The 16,062-nt window shown below is 41.9% G+C and overlaps 1 protein-coding gene and 2 long non-coding RNA genes across 6 annotated transcripts in view; 2 read left to right on the forward strand and 1 right to left on the reverse strand.

Moving 5' to 3' along the window:
* acer3 (alkaline ceramidase 3) overlaps window positions 1–16,062 on the reverse strand; it is a 92,532-nt gene that overhangs the window by 51,925 nt on the left and 24,545 nt on the right. The window lies entirely within an intron of this gene.
* Window positions 899–1,939, forward strand: LOC125898041 (uncharacterized). The gene is made up of 3 exons (XR_007450563.1): window positions 899–1,103; window positions 1,385–1,545; window positions 1,807–1,939. It is a non-coding gene; the product is annotated as an uncharacterized LOC125898041 (long non-coding RNA).
* On the forward strand, window positions 3,049–3,547 carry LOC125898044 (uncharacterized). The gene is made up of 3 exons (XR_007450566.1): window positions 3,049–3,088; window positions 3,182–3,368; window positions 3,469–3,547. It is a non-coding gene; the product is annotated as an uncharacterized LOC125898044 (long non-coding RNA).

The raw sequence follows: 16,062 nt of genomic DNA on the forward strand, positions 1-16,062 counted from the left end.
GTGCTTGATGGTTTTTGCGACTCCACTTGGGGACACATTTAAAGTTTTTGCAATTTTGCGGACTGACTGACCTTCATTTCTTAAAGTAATGATGGCCACTCGTTTTTCTTTATTTAGCTGATTGGTTCTTGCCATAATATGAATTTTAACAGTTGTCCAATAGGGCTGTCGGCTGTGTATTAACCTGACTTCTGCACAACACAACTGATGGTCCCAACCCCATTGATAAAGCAATTCCAAAAATTCCACTAATTAACCCTGATAAGGCACACCTGTGAAGTGGAAACCATTTCAGGTGACTACCTCTTGAAGCTCATGGAGAGAATGCCAAGAGTGTGCAAAGCAGTAATCAGAGCAAAGGGTGGCTATTTTGAAGAAAGTAGAATATAAAACATGTTTTCAGTTATTTCACCTTTTTTTGTGAAGTACATAACTCCACATGTGTTCATTCATAGTTTTGATGCCTTCAGTGAGAATCTACAATGTAAATAGTCATGAAAATAAAGAAAACGCATTGAATGAGAAGGTGTGTCCAAACTTTTGGCCTGTACTGTATATATATATATATATATATATATATATATATATATATATCTATATATCTATATATATATATATATATATATATATATCTCACTCTGGGTTTGAGGTGAATAAAAGAACTGTGTTGTGACCTAAATAACATGCTGTTGCTATCTGCAGGAAGTATTAAAGCATGAAATCCCACATTTTTGATGTACGAAAGCATCCTGTATCATAACTACATGTGTGCCGTTTGTAACAAACCAAACCGCGTGAAAATCAGTTGAAAATTCAGCGAGTTATTCTATTTTACTTGTGCATACAGCTCCTTCCTCAATAGAAGTGAATGCACTATGGAGGCGAAGCGAGACCCATCCAAGATGGCGGCCGGCTGGGACGCGCTCAGGCAGTCAATGCAGCGTCTATGTATATATGTCTATGGTTGTACCTGCCTTGAAGAAGTGCTCAGTAAACCGTTGAACTGAATTCCCTTGTCGTGACAATTCTTCCCCGCCTCCACTGATGGTAAAGAGTTTTAAGATCACGACAACATTTAACATGTAAAGTGTCCCAAAGGAACGGTAAGCAAAATCTTTTTTGCTCCATAAGACCGTTTTAAACCGTTATAAAAGATTGCACTGCTTGCGTTGTCATGGCAACATGTAAACAGTGCTCTTAGCAGTGCCTACAAAATATATGGAAATAATGACATAAAATGAAATGAAATTAGACTACTTTTTTTATCTATTTATTATTAAGGCTATTGTGTGCTGTGACTGATTTAGGCTACATTAATGTTATATGGAGAAAATAGAAAGCCTTTTTATTGCTCACAGACCGCTTTGCTTTTGTGTCTCTTAAGTTCACAATGAGGAGGACTCTGATGAAGGCAATGAGTTGCAAGACTATGCCTATGAAGAGGATGAAGAGCAGGACATGCCTCAGCCAGACGAGGACATCATGGACATAGATATTGAGGAAGCTCCTGAGCCAGAAGGCATTGATGATGCTGAAAATGAAATGGTAGGCTAATAACAAACCTAGATTTTGCTTTACACTTTTACTGCCATCTGTAGAGTCCAATTGATACACTGTGATAATGCATTGCTTTTTACTCTATGCGGTCTTAGGACTGTACAACTGAAGGTTAGGCTACTCACAAAATTACTATATGTCAAGAAAATAACACAACAATACATCATTGCCACATTAATTATTGCTGTAATGTTTATTAAGGGATATGTCATATGTTTATGTATGTTTGCTTATACCTTGCCTCTACAGGTGGATCTATATCCATTCAATTCCTTCACTGAGGCATCCCTGAGCCTGTTCTTTGAAACCTCTGGCATTTCAGAGAGCAATTTTTCTAGCTTACTAGAAATCCTGTCACACGACAGTTTCAAGAAGGAGGACGTCACCAAATGTCAGTGTTTTCAAGGTAGGCAAAGCAAAGTTGGATACCATGGCGCTCTAGCATCAGCTTTCCATTGGGCACTCACATAGGGTCCTGTTAATGACTGTAAGTAAAGAAATAGGCTTGTTTTAAGATACTGTACTCATGTAATTTGACTGTGTTCCCCATTTCAGAAGATAAGGAAAAACCTACCAAAGGTGCCTATTAGTGTACATGGTGATGATTCCCATTTCTACCACTTTAATATGGAGAAGACAGTGGACAACATCTTAAAAAACAATATGCACATGGCCAAAATGACATTTGTGCCAGTGACCGACTGCCACAGGGACGCCTTCAATTCAAGGCTCTTTCATCAGAGCAAGCTCTTTTGCATACAGTCTGTCAAGACAAATGTGGGCAAGGTAAACTAATTTTTTAAAAAGCGCACACCAAAAAAGATGCAGGTCATCATTTTATGTAGGCTGTTACTTTTTTCAGGTAACTGCACTTGACATCATCAGGATTAACACGGACCGGAGAGCACAACTTGCAAGAGTGGAGTCAATTGCTTTTGATAGCTCTAAAAGAAACCTGGTCCTTAGGTGCAGGCTGCTGTTCCGTGGCCTGGAGATGAGAAATCACCAGCAGTATCACCATATAACACCAGTCAGAGAACAAATTTTCATCTCTGACGCCATTGAGTCCATTACACTAGATGATGTGGTGAGAAAAATGCCACAGATCCAACAGTACACTGGCCACTACTTGTACAGCAGCCACTCTGCCACAGCTTTTGCAGAGCCAAGCGGCAGGTTCATCAGAGATGCATCAACTCTCCCTGCTCATTGCAGTGAGGGACAGCAACAAAGAGACCGTCCCACAGGTACAGTAGAACTTTTCATGGTCAATGGACATGAATAATATGTTCAATCAAAAGAGTGAGACTGATGTAGCTAAGATGAACATGAACATGTATGAAGTAGCCTAATTGTTTTTTTTCTTTAAGGAGTACCAGTGCTCCGCTGTACATCCATTTATATTTTGATGGGTTTGGGCTGTACAGGCGGAAGTACCATTCCACTAATGGGATGTACTTTTCCTTGGTAATTTGCCTCGTTCTGAGGGGCAAAAGGGAACACATGGGCATCATAGGCCTCGGAGAACCAGGTAGCATGGTCACTACATTTAGATACAAATAGTTAATTGTTTACATCATGGCCTATGTAGGATTTGATACAGTTTATCTTCTTTCCAAATCAGGAACATCATTTCAGCAGTGTATGGATGCCATTTCACCATACATAGAGAAACTGCAGGAAGGTTATTATGCTGACTGCCCTTACTATGGGGGTGAGGTGTTTGTTTGTGGAGGAATTGGCGAGATCAATGCAGACATGCCCCAGGCAAACCACTGTGCCAACTGTTTGTCATCCACTGCAAACAAAAGGTTAGATTAATTATTACTTCATAAGCTATTTGGTTTTACTGTTTATTGTGAAAAATCTTAAAAATGTATTCCTAATCCCTTTTCCTTTGCCCTCTCTGAGATGTAGGTTTTGCACGGTTGACAAGGCCGACCTCTCCAACCCACAGGTGGCCAGTGAAGCACCCGCAGGACAAAGGCCAACACAAACAACATTATCGCTGCCATGTCTGAAATGGGTGTTGTGGAGAGGAAACAACATGAAACAGAGACTGGGACCCTGTATAGCCCGAACAACCAGCTGTTCTCCGATGGCATTGTCATTGAACCACACATTCAGGTAAATGTTTTAATGTATCTGTAGCCACAATGAAGCTCTGAGCAACAATACCAATGGACTGAACATGTCCTGCTCTACCTTGTGTTGAAAGGATTGAAACAGGAAGCATGTATGATGAAAACCATGTAAAAACAATACTACGGTTGGCTTTGTATTTTGTTTAAGACAAGGATCGATCACTTCCACCTCGATGCTCTTGGTGTTGGAAGACTGCAAATAAGTCTGATTTGGGGCAACGTGAAGACACAAGTCCAACAGTTCCTCAGTGATCTGATTGTTGCAATCGACAGACCTCATTGGCTCAAGCAGGTAATAAAGTTATATAGATAACCAATGCATTTACTCAGGGACAGTCCACCCAAAGATGATGCTTTTGCATGTTCATTTTAAATTGATCTATCCTTTATAGCTTTTTGTGCTATGCAGAGATTAAATTAATTACACAACACATTATTCTTTTTAGCTCCCAGATCTTCATCACTTGGCATGTGCCACTGGCTGTGAGGTGCTCCATCTTATTCAGATGTGGACCATCATAACCAGAGATGTTTTGTGTTGCCCTGATGCATTTACAGCAGCCTCTGATGAATATATTGGCCTCAACAACTGCCGCCTTGTCACCAAAGCCAACATCTTGCTGAGTGGCTACTTGTCTTCAATCCGATCGGCAAGTCTAACTGACGAGGAAGCGAGGCAACTCCAGGTTCACATATGTGACCATCACAGACTATTTGAGAGGGTAATTTTGTACCTCCATTTTGTTTTGTCTCCAATGCTACTGTCGTTTAGACATTTAAGAACTTTTTATTTCCATATTTCTTTAAGATATGGAAGGCAGAGGTGGCAAACCGGGCTAACATCCATTGTGGCTATCACACTGGGGAGCAAATAGATGTACTGGGCCACCCCATGATTGGTGACTGCAACCGCTTTGAGCGATACCACCACAGGATCAAGGACATGGGTAAGTAAATTTCCCTGACATTTCATTTGCTAGGCCCTACAGGTGCTTGAAGCTCACTGTCTTGATATGCATGTTGTATTTCAGTTATCGCTCACAAGAATGGCGTCAGTATCGAAAAACAATGGTGAAGAGGATTGCAGTGTTGGATGCCCTTTGCACATTGTCAACACCAAATGATGGAGCAGCAGAAAATACATCTGTCCACGGGCTTCCAGGCTACGCCCCTGTTTACAGGCCATCGGGATCAGTCACACTGATATCTGCCGCTGAATTTCGGCAAAGACGTGGGCTTGGTAGGAAAATCTATTGCAAAATATGTTACTAAAATAAATTACTAAAATAATTGTATTGCTTGTTAACATATTCCTGCGTGTCAGTTCTACCAATAATGTCTAAAATGACAGTAACAAGATCCTTTACTTTATTCTAACTCTTTTCTTAACAGGGTTACAGCTTGGAAACCAAATGCCAGAGTTATCCCATCTGAAAGTGGCAAAAATGATGCGGCAGCCGGACCTCATGGAGAGGATGGGGGATAGAGTCCTGACATGGGAACAGATCTTCCTTGGACCCAAGGTATGATCCCTGTAGTTGATAATTCTCAGTCTAGTACACGAAAATGCATATTAATAAATGAGTACTATCTTCTTGTATGGAAGCATTCTTTGTATCATATGCTGTTATTTCCTAGGTTTGGATAAGGGGGAAGCCTGTCATCACCATCATTGACAACCCTCTTTCTGGGCAACCGGAGAGATGCATGAAACACCAGAGTGCTACACTGTCCCCACAAAAATACAAGTATGTTATCAATGTGTTTAATAGCGGTAGCAATGTATTGAATTGAGAAACTTGTATTCAATGTATTATTAGATTAGATTAGATTAGATAGTACTCTATTAATCCCTTTGGAAAATTCCTCAGGGAAATTAGAATTCCAATAGCTATTACAAAAGTAGATAAAAGATACATAAAAAGGATAGATATTAACAAAAATATAAATAAAAACAAATATAAACAAAATAAAATAAATAAAAATTATTAATAATATAGTAAAAGAAAAGAAATAAATGAAATATGGCTACTAGCTGGCTACTGGCTACCGGCCACTGCTCCTTCCGTCCTCTGTCCCTCCGCCACTCCTCCTCCCCCAGAACCAGGAGCCTCCCTTGAAAAGCTGATGAAACTGGCTCTTGGTAGCATTTTTTGAGGGAAAAAAACAGGCTGCCGGTAGCTTTGGAACTGCCTCCTGGTAGCGTTGATAGTTAAAGCAAATATCCATGGGCTATATAAAACAGAAGAAATGTCTTCATAAGAAGAGCAGAAAGGTCAAAAGATAGGAAAGTCTAAAATCTGTACAAAATTGTTTAAAAATTGGAGAAAAACTAAAAAACTGGAGAGCTATTGGCGAGGCAGCCATTTACATCCAGTGCCATGGCAACAACACAAATTATATTAAATTAATTCTAAATTATTTTATTATTTATATTATATATTATAATAAATTATATTATTAAATTATATTAAATTAAATTATAACAAATTATAGCACAGCATTTGTACCAGCAACACAATAGTATTGCATAGTGTTTCCCAGATGCTGTGCATCCTTTCATGGATTAGGCCCTTAGAAATTTATCTAAAGAAATGAAAATACCCCTTTTATAATAAACCTTTTTATATAAACCCAAGTGTGTTTAACATATATTATCTCATTCTCAGATTTGATATAAAGACTATCAAAGTTGGCTCATTTGTGGAGACAGCCCCTCTCAACCCAACCCATGTGAACGACAGGCAACCAGTGAAAATCACCGCCATATGGGCTACCATCTCAGGTAAAGTAGTCAAAAGATCTTGAATAAAATATGTAAAGAAGATTACAGAGGAACCAGGCAATGTGAACCCATAACATAATGCTTAATGCTATCGTGTTAGGTTAAGCAGTTATACTAAAGATATTGATGTAACCCATAGCTAAATGCATGATGTTTTTTTTCCTCAGATAATCCGCTGGTCCTGTTTGAGGACCATCTTCCTGCCACAACACAGAGAAGATCCCCTGACAGGTTGCAAAGAGTATCAAGAAGGAGGAAAACTACTCTTTCCGACAGCAGCCATCACTGACACCCTCCTGTTCCTCCACCACAAATGCTTCTGGGAACCAAATCAACACCTAGGGATCGGGACAAAGTCCACTGCCACCAATGGACAATACTGTCAGATTGTTGACAAAAATCATTCACAATCCCAGGAACAAATGGTACCTTAAGAACACATTCCTACACTCTCATACAGAGTAAACACTCCATCAGTACAGTGGGCGTTCATAGAATGTCTGGGGGCGCTAGAAGCAAAATCTTTAAATGGGGGGTGTTGAGGTGTTTTCTATGGGGGCATATGTCAATGTCAATTTCATCCTACAGATAACTCATTTTCATCATTTTATCATTAGACTTGCTTCACTATCATTTCAGTTTTTCAAATTATCATCCCCAAAAAGGCCTTCTCTCCTAAAAACAAGACATGCACACGAGAGTGATTAACAGCCTTTTCTTTTCTTTTCAGTCACGTGACTAGAATGCCCCTTTGAAGGGGGAAATAAGGTGAAGTGATGGCACATCATATTTAGCCTATGTGAGCTACTTCCATGTGGGCGTGGGGAAAATTGTGTGAAGCACTTTGTGCTGTTGTAGCCTGATACCAGTCCAAAATACAGATGTTTTTGTTGTGTCTGAATGAAGCGGAAAGACAGATGGAGAATTGGTCTTTTATGCGTACAATGTGGCTTTGAGATGTATGCGTCATATGATAAGGAAATGGAATCATGGGGGGGGTGGTAGGGTACCTGTATAAATGTAATCAATTTGTAAACATAATCATTCTGTACATACTATGTTTTATTATTAAATGCTGAGTATTTTCATATGGTTTTGCATTCTTTTTTGACATTTGTAATGAAAGTTTAACTGAAAGACAGTAATATTTCTAAGACATCTTGAGACATCTTAAGACATCTTCATATTTCCAAGACATCTTAAGACATCTCAAGACCCATGTCTATAGACACATCTTATAGACACGTCTTGACTTACCAAGACGTCTTAAGACATCTTAACAAATGTGTCTTAAGACACATCTTAAGACGTCTTGAGACACTTTGATGGCTGGGTATGTATCGACTCACTCACTGCGTCACTGTTAAACTCCAGGCAACAGTAGAGGCCTCGGCGCATGCGCACTTGCACCCCCTAGCTCAGTACCCACCCCACCCCCACCCTCCTCTCTCTCCTGCTCGCTGTGCGCTTGGCGAAGAGGCAGACACAGGTGCTCACAGACTCGGGCGTACTATACGCACAGCGGACTCCGCGAGGAATGCCCGCAGTCATTCGGGCTTCCATAGTCAAGCGCACTTCCGCGTTGTAGTTTCCTGTAAAAATGTCCGAGAAAAATCCCAGCAATGTGAAAAATACATGCCTAGCAGTCTTTTGTGTGACACTGGTGCACGGAGCGGAGTCCGTGCGGTCGTAAAATCTGAGCTTTGCACGCACAGGGCTTGTGGACGTCTGCTTTTAGTCCAGGCAGACCTCTGCGGAGTCCGCTCTGCGTACATTCCAGGCTGTAAAATGACGTATGCGGTCTGGTTGGTCTCAAAAAAAAAACAAAAAAACTCCGGTCCAAGACGGAGTACCGAACCTAATTGGTATTACCAAGAACCGACCCAACCCTAGCGCAATGGCTGCACACTGAGATAAATTGAGTTCAACTTCTGGAACACAGCAGTGCGCATCGCATATCATATGACAAGGATCAACCAATCCCAGTCAGCAGATATCTTTCCCATCATCCGTAAATATCAGTCTCTGATAAATATGGAGAAGAAGCTGATCATTTTAGTGCAGGGCTGCCAGAGCTTTACATCTGTCCCACGGACAATAGGCCTACACACAAACAGTGCCTGGAAGATCAGCTCTGCACTCAGGATTTCCGGTAAATAGGCCATTATATGGTTGAGGTTGCTTAGCATACTCGGATGCAACCTGACGCCACGCAGTTGAAAGCTGGCACAGAAAAGGCACAAGAGTTGCACCTAGCACTTGACCTTGCCTTTTCCAGGCGGTTAAAGACACAAAAAAAAGATATGTAAGAAGATATGAAGATTCTCTTCACTGGTCTACATCATAAAAAAAGTACAATATTTTAAAAATGACAAACAGTCATAGTCATATACTCTAATAATAAGTGGCTACAGATTTGGATGGATGATGAATGTTATTGGGTTAGAATGGACTAATATTTGGGTAGAGGACATTTGACGAAGTCACCTTAGGCTATAGGACACTGTGATGGGCATTTTTTGCTATTGTATGTGTTGTATGTTTTATAGACCAAGCAATTAAACTGGCAGATTAAGCAATACTGAAAATAATTGTTAGTTGTCACTCTAATTGTTTTACAGTATGTTCATGCACTATTTTGTAGTGCCCTGGTTGTACTGTTGTCATTTGTGAGAGATTGGTGTATTAATTTTGTCATTTTTGAAGAAAATGAACTGAACAAAAGTGTGACAAGAGCACTGCTGATTGGAAACCTGATAACAGCTAAGAAAACCTGGAGTGGGGACATGGGGATGGCCTCAACAACATCAAAGCCTTATCTGCAGAAGTGGCCTATGGTTGAGCGGGTCATAGTGTTTGTCTACGTAAACCTCTCCCCTAGGCTATTGCAGTGTTCTTGCTGTGCTGTTTTCAGGCCCATGGGGAACCTGATAAAACAGAGGTCAGCACTGATCCTGACTTTGGTCATTCTAGGTGTATGTAATGTAAAACATGTAAAACAATCTGCTCAAAAATTCTGCTTACTAGTATTTACATAACCAACATGACACTTTACCTTTATCTGCAGGTGTCCGATAAAAGCCAAAGGCCTTTCCAGGAGACTTCAGAGTGGCCATTTCAAAATGTGTGGACTTTGGTTACTGATAATAATGCACACATGCCACACATACTACAGCATGTGTTTTGCTTTTCACATATCAATGTGATTAGACACCATCTTTATGACCTCTCTCTTTGTCTGCATTCTCCCATCACCATGTGCTGATGTTTTAACAAAGAGAGATAACACATAAAAGCACACAACACATAATGATTTAATCCATGCTGGGGTCTCTTTTCTACATGAACAATGCCACATTCCAGCCATGGCAATCTGAATCAACATTTAAATGCCAAACAATTCTCCTACAGCAGAAAACAATGATGTCGCTAGGCCACCATGTGTCATTTATATAAATAGAAGCTTCAACTGAGTGTCCTTTATATAATACTATATATATTAGGCCTACACAACTTGCACTTCACAACTAATTGCCTAGAATTGGACTTTTTAGGACAATAAAATGTAGTGTATATCACTGCAAAAGCCTCTTAGTTAGCATGGATGAAATAAACAGAATATAAGAAGGCAGCAATACAACTGAACTCTGACCCACTTGGCTTCAGTTTACCTTGGACTAACTGTTGCATCACTGAGCACCGTGAGTACCACTGACAATAAGACAGCAACTGGAAGGCCCTCGATATACAATGAATAAATTGCACTCCAAAGATTTAAACTTCAATTGGGGTTTCCAAACATTTTTATCAGTGACCCTTTGCTGCATGTCGTCCCCCCACTCTCCCTCTCCCTCCCCATGTTACACTGTCCTGTCCATTAAAGGCAAAAAGCCCCCCATAAATGTAAAAAAAAAAAAAAACCCAAAAAAACCACACACAAAAAAAACCCTGTAATTTGTTAGACATTCCCGCTGCCATCTGAGTTCATCAGCTGAACTCAGATAAAACAGAGCTTATTGTCATTTGGTTCCAGCACATCACACAACAAATTCTGCCTTTCTGTCTGGTTTGACAGTAATTTAAGTTTTAGGTTAAGGTTAAGGAACCATGTCACAAAGTTTGTGCAACTGTGTTTCCATCATCTTAGAAATATTTAAAAAAAAAAAAAAAAAAAAGACCCATTTTAAAGTGCAACTTGCAGATTAAATTTTTTAAAAAATATATACATAACCTTGTCTGAAAATTACCATATGAGAAGTTAATTCAGAAAAGGTTATGTAAAGTGGCTCTTTTTAGCTTCTCTTCTAGAAACGCTTTTTTTTTCAGCATCGCCTAATACTACGTCACGAGAGGGACTCTGCCTCCTTGACCCTGCCTCTGTCCAATGTGCAGTAGTAGGTGGTAGTGAGTCTGAGCGGTAGTAAACTTGTAAGTTAGTATTTTTTTGGTTGTTAATAGTGCATTTCACCATTTGTGATTATGCCGAATTATTGTGTTTGTGCAGGTTGCACAAACTCGAGTATCTCAGGACATCGAGTCCACCGTTTTCCAGACAGAAAAAGGAGTGGAGTTAGTTTTCGTGCCTGGGTGTGTTTTGTGCAGGTGAAGAGGCGCGATTTCACGGCTTCATCTGTGACCAAAAAGGCGGTCGTGTGCAGCGCATATTTTGGACAGGAGGATTATGTTCCTGGCAGAGCCATCCCGCCCTCGCACATACCCCCGAGGCTAGGGTCTCCCAGGGAGGGCTCGGGAGGGAGGGAGACCCGAGCCTCGGGGGTATGTGCGGGGCCGCGAGCCTCGGGTCTCCCTCTCAGGGCGGGTGGGCTCTGCGGAGAGGGAGACCTCCGTGTTTGAGATGGGAGCAGGCGACGTGAGGGTTGATGGGCAGTGTGAGGCATGTTATGTCTGGTCTGGGGGTCAGATTCTCCACCAGAGCCCAGAAGGCATCCACCTCCCTATCGTACAAAAAATTATCAGGAAATCTTCGTATCTCTCTCTCTCTCTCTCTCTCTCTTCCTCTCTCCCCTGTGGACATCAGTACAACGTAATGCAAAGTTATAACATGCATAGCAAGATACGTCTGTTACAAGCTGATATTTGCACATTAGTTTCTGTTATGGGTAAGTAGCATTAGTTATCTAATACTGGCAGAACTATTGGTAGCTTTGTTATAACCTAATACGTGATGGCAAACTTAATGTTGTGATGTGAACACAGCGTTAGACATCATAGCTGTCGTTAGCAAACGCTAGTCGCTACATTTTCAACCTCTTCAGTCTTAAAACTAGTACTGGGATCCATGTTTATTAATGTTACACTCAATCGCACTAGGCCGGACTCCCTTACGCTACGTCACTTCCGGTTAGTGGGTTTTTAGATGCGGAAGCAAAATTCTTTCACAAAAACGACCCCAAAAGTCACTGTAGTGTGTATATGTTTTTGTTTGTTGTTTTAATCGAGTTTCTACATAATTTTCCTACACATTTATTCACCATGGTCTCCAACCTGCAAGTTGGGCTTTAACTTTTAAAGACACACAGACAATTTCACATGCCTTCATCTCTTCATGCCTGGATTACTGCAACAGCCTCTTTTCTTGTCTGAATCAAAAATCTATTAATCAACTCCAGAGTGTACATAATTCAGCTGTCAGCTGCTTCACTACCTCAGCGACTTCTGCCCCAGAAATTGGACGACCCGGCCCCGAGACCCCAGCTCTGTTTCCTCACTGGAATACATGTTGGTGGGATTGATTTGATTTCCTCAAAGTATTCCTTCCACCGCCCGACAATGTCCCCAGTTGACGTCAGCAGCTGCCCTCGGGACGCGGTCGAAGCTCTCCTGGAGGTGGGAGTTGAAGATCATCTGGACAGGTTCTTCCGTCAGGCGTTCCCAGGCAGACCCTCACTGTTCGTTTGGGCCTGCCAGGTCTGCGCGGCATCCTCCCCTGCCATCTGATCCAACTCACCACCAGGTGGTGATCAGTTGACAGCTCTGCTTCTCTCTTCACCCGAGTGTCCAGAATATACAGCTGCAGGTCAAATGATACGACCAAGAACACAAAATTGAATCCACAAAGTATCTCCATACTGCTCATCCGTAGTGATCCAAGTGTGCTGCAGCCCCAACATAAGAAGTTGTTTCGAGAAACGTCATATGAACTCTGTTTTTAGCCTCACTGTAGCCTGTAGCTCTGAATGCTTCTCTGTGCTCCACGTTCTCGTGTGCGCACTCAGGGTGATCAGTGATGCATGGTCTCTGAAGAGCAGCAGTCTCATCAGTACTGATGTCCAGATTCTCAAGTGCAGGCATCGCCAATTCCCAGTCTGAGCAGCTAAGACTTTCCTCATCCGTTGGCATTGCTTTGCATTTGAAACAACGACACCACCAGGTTTCCAGTGCTCGACTCCGGTATTCTGTGGCTGGCTGAGGGTTAGGCTCATAAGCTGCGGTGGCTGCTTCGTCCAGTAGCCTGAGTTCCGTCTGTATACTCGTGCTCAAACAAATACGGCTCAACAAAGAAATGCTGTTCCTCCTGTCCTGTCCTTTGCTAAAAGACCATAGTGCAAATTATCTTTTAGCTCTGTGGTTACAGTTGTCTCCCCCTGCGGTGCACGTGTCACGTGATGTAAACACGGGCGAGCAAATCTCATGCTTTCACTGGTCTCGCACAGGGGCACACACGTGAACGCGGAGCACAGAGAACCAGTCAGAGCTACAGGCTACAGTGAGGCTAAAAACAGAGTTCATATGACGCTTTTTCGAAACAACTTTTTATGTCGCAGCTGCAGCACACTTGGATCACTATGGATGAGCAGTATGGAGATACTTTGTGGATTCAATTCTGTGTTCTTGGACGTTAGTCTGGGGTGCCGTCTGCCATTAGGTGTGCTAGCCACTGCCCCCGCCGAACTCCACAAGGGATGTGAGGACTCTAAAACTTCACCAGGGCCTCCATCGGCATATGGGTGAGTAGATAATGGCTGAATTTTCATTTTTGGGTGCACTATTTCTTTAACTGAATTGACCGCTACTCTTTCTACCCTTCCCTCCATGTGTGTCTGCATGCTGGCCTGGTGGATTGACAGTAAGTGCTGGAGCGGATCACTGGAATGGACTGCTTGAATCGCGGAGCCCTGGGCTGGCTGGAAAACCTGGATCGGACTACCTGAAAAACTGGATCGGAGTTCTGGGATAGGCATTTTTCCATGCAGTCCAATCCGATGCACGTTTTTGCTAATATCGGTGGCCGATACTGATCCGAATATCGGATCGGGACATCCCTACATTTAAAACCACTCCATGATCCGTCTGTGGATCCTGAAGAAGAGCGAACAGCGAAAGAATACAGCCCTGAGGGGAACCACTGTTAGAAGTGATGGGGGTAGATGTGTGGTCATTAACGAAGACACGCTGCACTCTGTCTGTTAAAAAGTTTAAAAGCAACAATAAGATCTGATGTAGTGCAGGCTCCATCAGTGAATTCTTTTAAAATCAAACTAGATAAATTCTGGTCAAATAAGGATTTTTTTTTATAATTATAAAGTATGGATATGATTTTTGTGGATTTGGATTATTTTTGAGATAATGTGAGATTATCTTGGATATACTGTTATATGTATTAAGTGATATGTATGTATTATTGAGGTTTTTAACTGTATATTGTGTTTTGTTTTTCTTGTATGGCTGATAGTATTTTGAGTCTGATGTAGAGGATTTATATCCTGTATCAGATGTATTTTCATTAAATTTTCATTAAGCATAAAATCATCATAAAATAAGAGGTTCGCTGTTCAATTAAAATATGGGGCTGCATCTTATTAAAAGCGGAAGAAATATCGGCAAATAAAAGACTCACGTGGGTTTGGGTTTTTCCAGATGCTTTAGTGCTCTGTCTAAAATGAAAAGTTTTGCGTCATCAACACCTTTACCAGCTTGATAAGCAAACTGCAGTGGATCCAGTCTGCCATCAATTAAGGAGACTACTTTTTCTTTTACGATTTTTCAAAGATCAAAGTCCAGCTGGAGGTGTCCCGGCACCAGAACACGCTGGAGGGATTACACATCTCGTCTGGCCTGGGAACGCCTTGGGGTCCCCCAGGAGGAGCTGGAAAGCACTACCAGGGAGAGGGATGTCTGGGGTGCTTTGCTCGGCCTGCTGCCCCCGCGACCCGGCCCCGGATAAGCAGATGAAAATGGATGGATGGATGGATGGATGGATGGATGGAAATTGAGCAATTTTGCTCAGGTTCGGGCCCACTTGAGATGCTGCTGTGTTGTGCCATGGCCTATTCACTAGGGTTGGGTACAGAAACCCGGTACTTTTTGTACTTGGTACCAATTCACGTCGGTACTACCGACTACCGATTCACTTTAAATGAATCGTGTCAAATTTCGGTACCTGAGGTGGAGGCAGAGCGAGAGCGCATGACTCGCACCTCAGACTCAGCAACAATGGCGACAAAAAAAATGTGTAGACAAAAGTTAACGTGCAGCACTGTTCCTAAATGTTCTCAATAAAATGTTGACTTTAACCCTATGGGCCTGAACGACGCATAGTGCGTCAAACCCGTTCTTCTCTAGGGTTGCAAAGGGGCGGAAAATTTCCGGTAAATTTCCGGAAAGTTTCCGGTAAATTTCCATGGGAAGTTAAGCTTGGGAATTTCGGAAATATTCCATATTGAAAACTTTCCATGGGAATAATGGGAATTATGGGAATTAATGGGAATTAATGGGAATTTAGGGGAACTAACTGGGAATATATTATATCCAAGCATAAATATAAACAGAAGTCATAAGAAAACATCCATACAAAATGTTTTCAATAGATATTTCAACAGATTTATTTGTAAGTAGAACAGAACACATTTTAATTACTTGTTTCATGGATGAACAAAAACAGGAATGTTGGATTCAATGTTACCCATCTCCCAACCCCACTCATTCAAAAATGCACCCCCCCCAACCAAAAATCTCCACAAAGTCCCATTCAAAATGTTAAATGAAAAAAGCCACTCTCCCTCCAAAACGTCCCATTAAATCATGCAAATCTTCCTTCAAGCAATCCTCTGCATTTTTGCTCAGTCAATAGGCTCTTCCTGGGCCTCATCAACATCCAACAACATGTCCACTTCCTCAACATCCAACTCTGAGTCTTCCTCTTCAGTGTCACTTTCCAGCCTTGTTGAGGATGGCTCTGTGTCAGGCTCAAAGAGCCCTAGGTTTGCCCGAATGCCAACCAGCTTTTCCACTCTCACACTTGTGAGCCTGTTGCGAACCTTTGTGTGGGTGTTGCCAAACAGTGACCAGTTGCGCTCGGAGGCGGCTGATGATGGTGGGATTTGGAGGATGATGGAAGCTACAGGTGCAAGGGCCTCAGATCCACATAGTCCCTTCCACCAGGTGGCTGCAGATATGTGCTGGCATGACTGCCATATTCCATCCCCTTTCCAAAGGCCTTGCTTTGTTTGATACTTTGCCAAACTGCCTAGAACTTTGCCTTTATCGAGACCCAGGTGGTCAGCCATGGCTGTAATGACCATGTAGGCACCGTTAATCTCTTCCCCAGAAAGTATG

Source organism: Epinephelus fuscoguttatus, linkage group LG12 (genome assembly GCF_011397635.1).
Source record: "Epinephelus fuscoguttatus linkage group LG12, E.fuscoguttatus.final_Chr_v1".
Taxonomy (NCBI): domain Eukaryota; kingdom Metazoa; phylum Chordata; class Actinopteri; order Perciformes; family Serranidae; genus Epinephelus; species Epinephelus fuscoguttatus.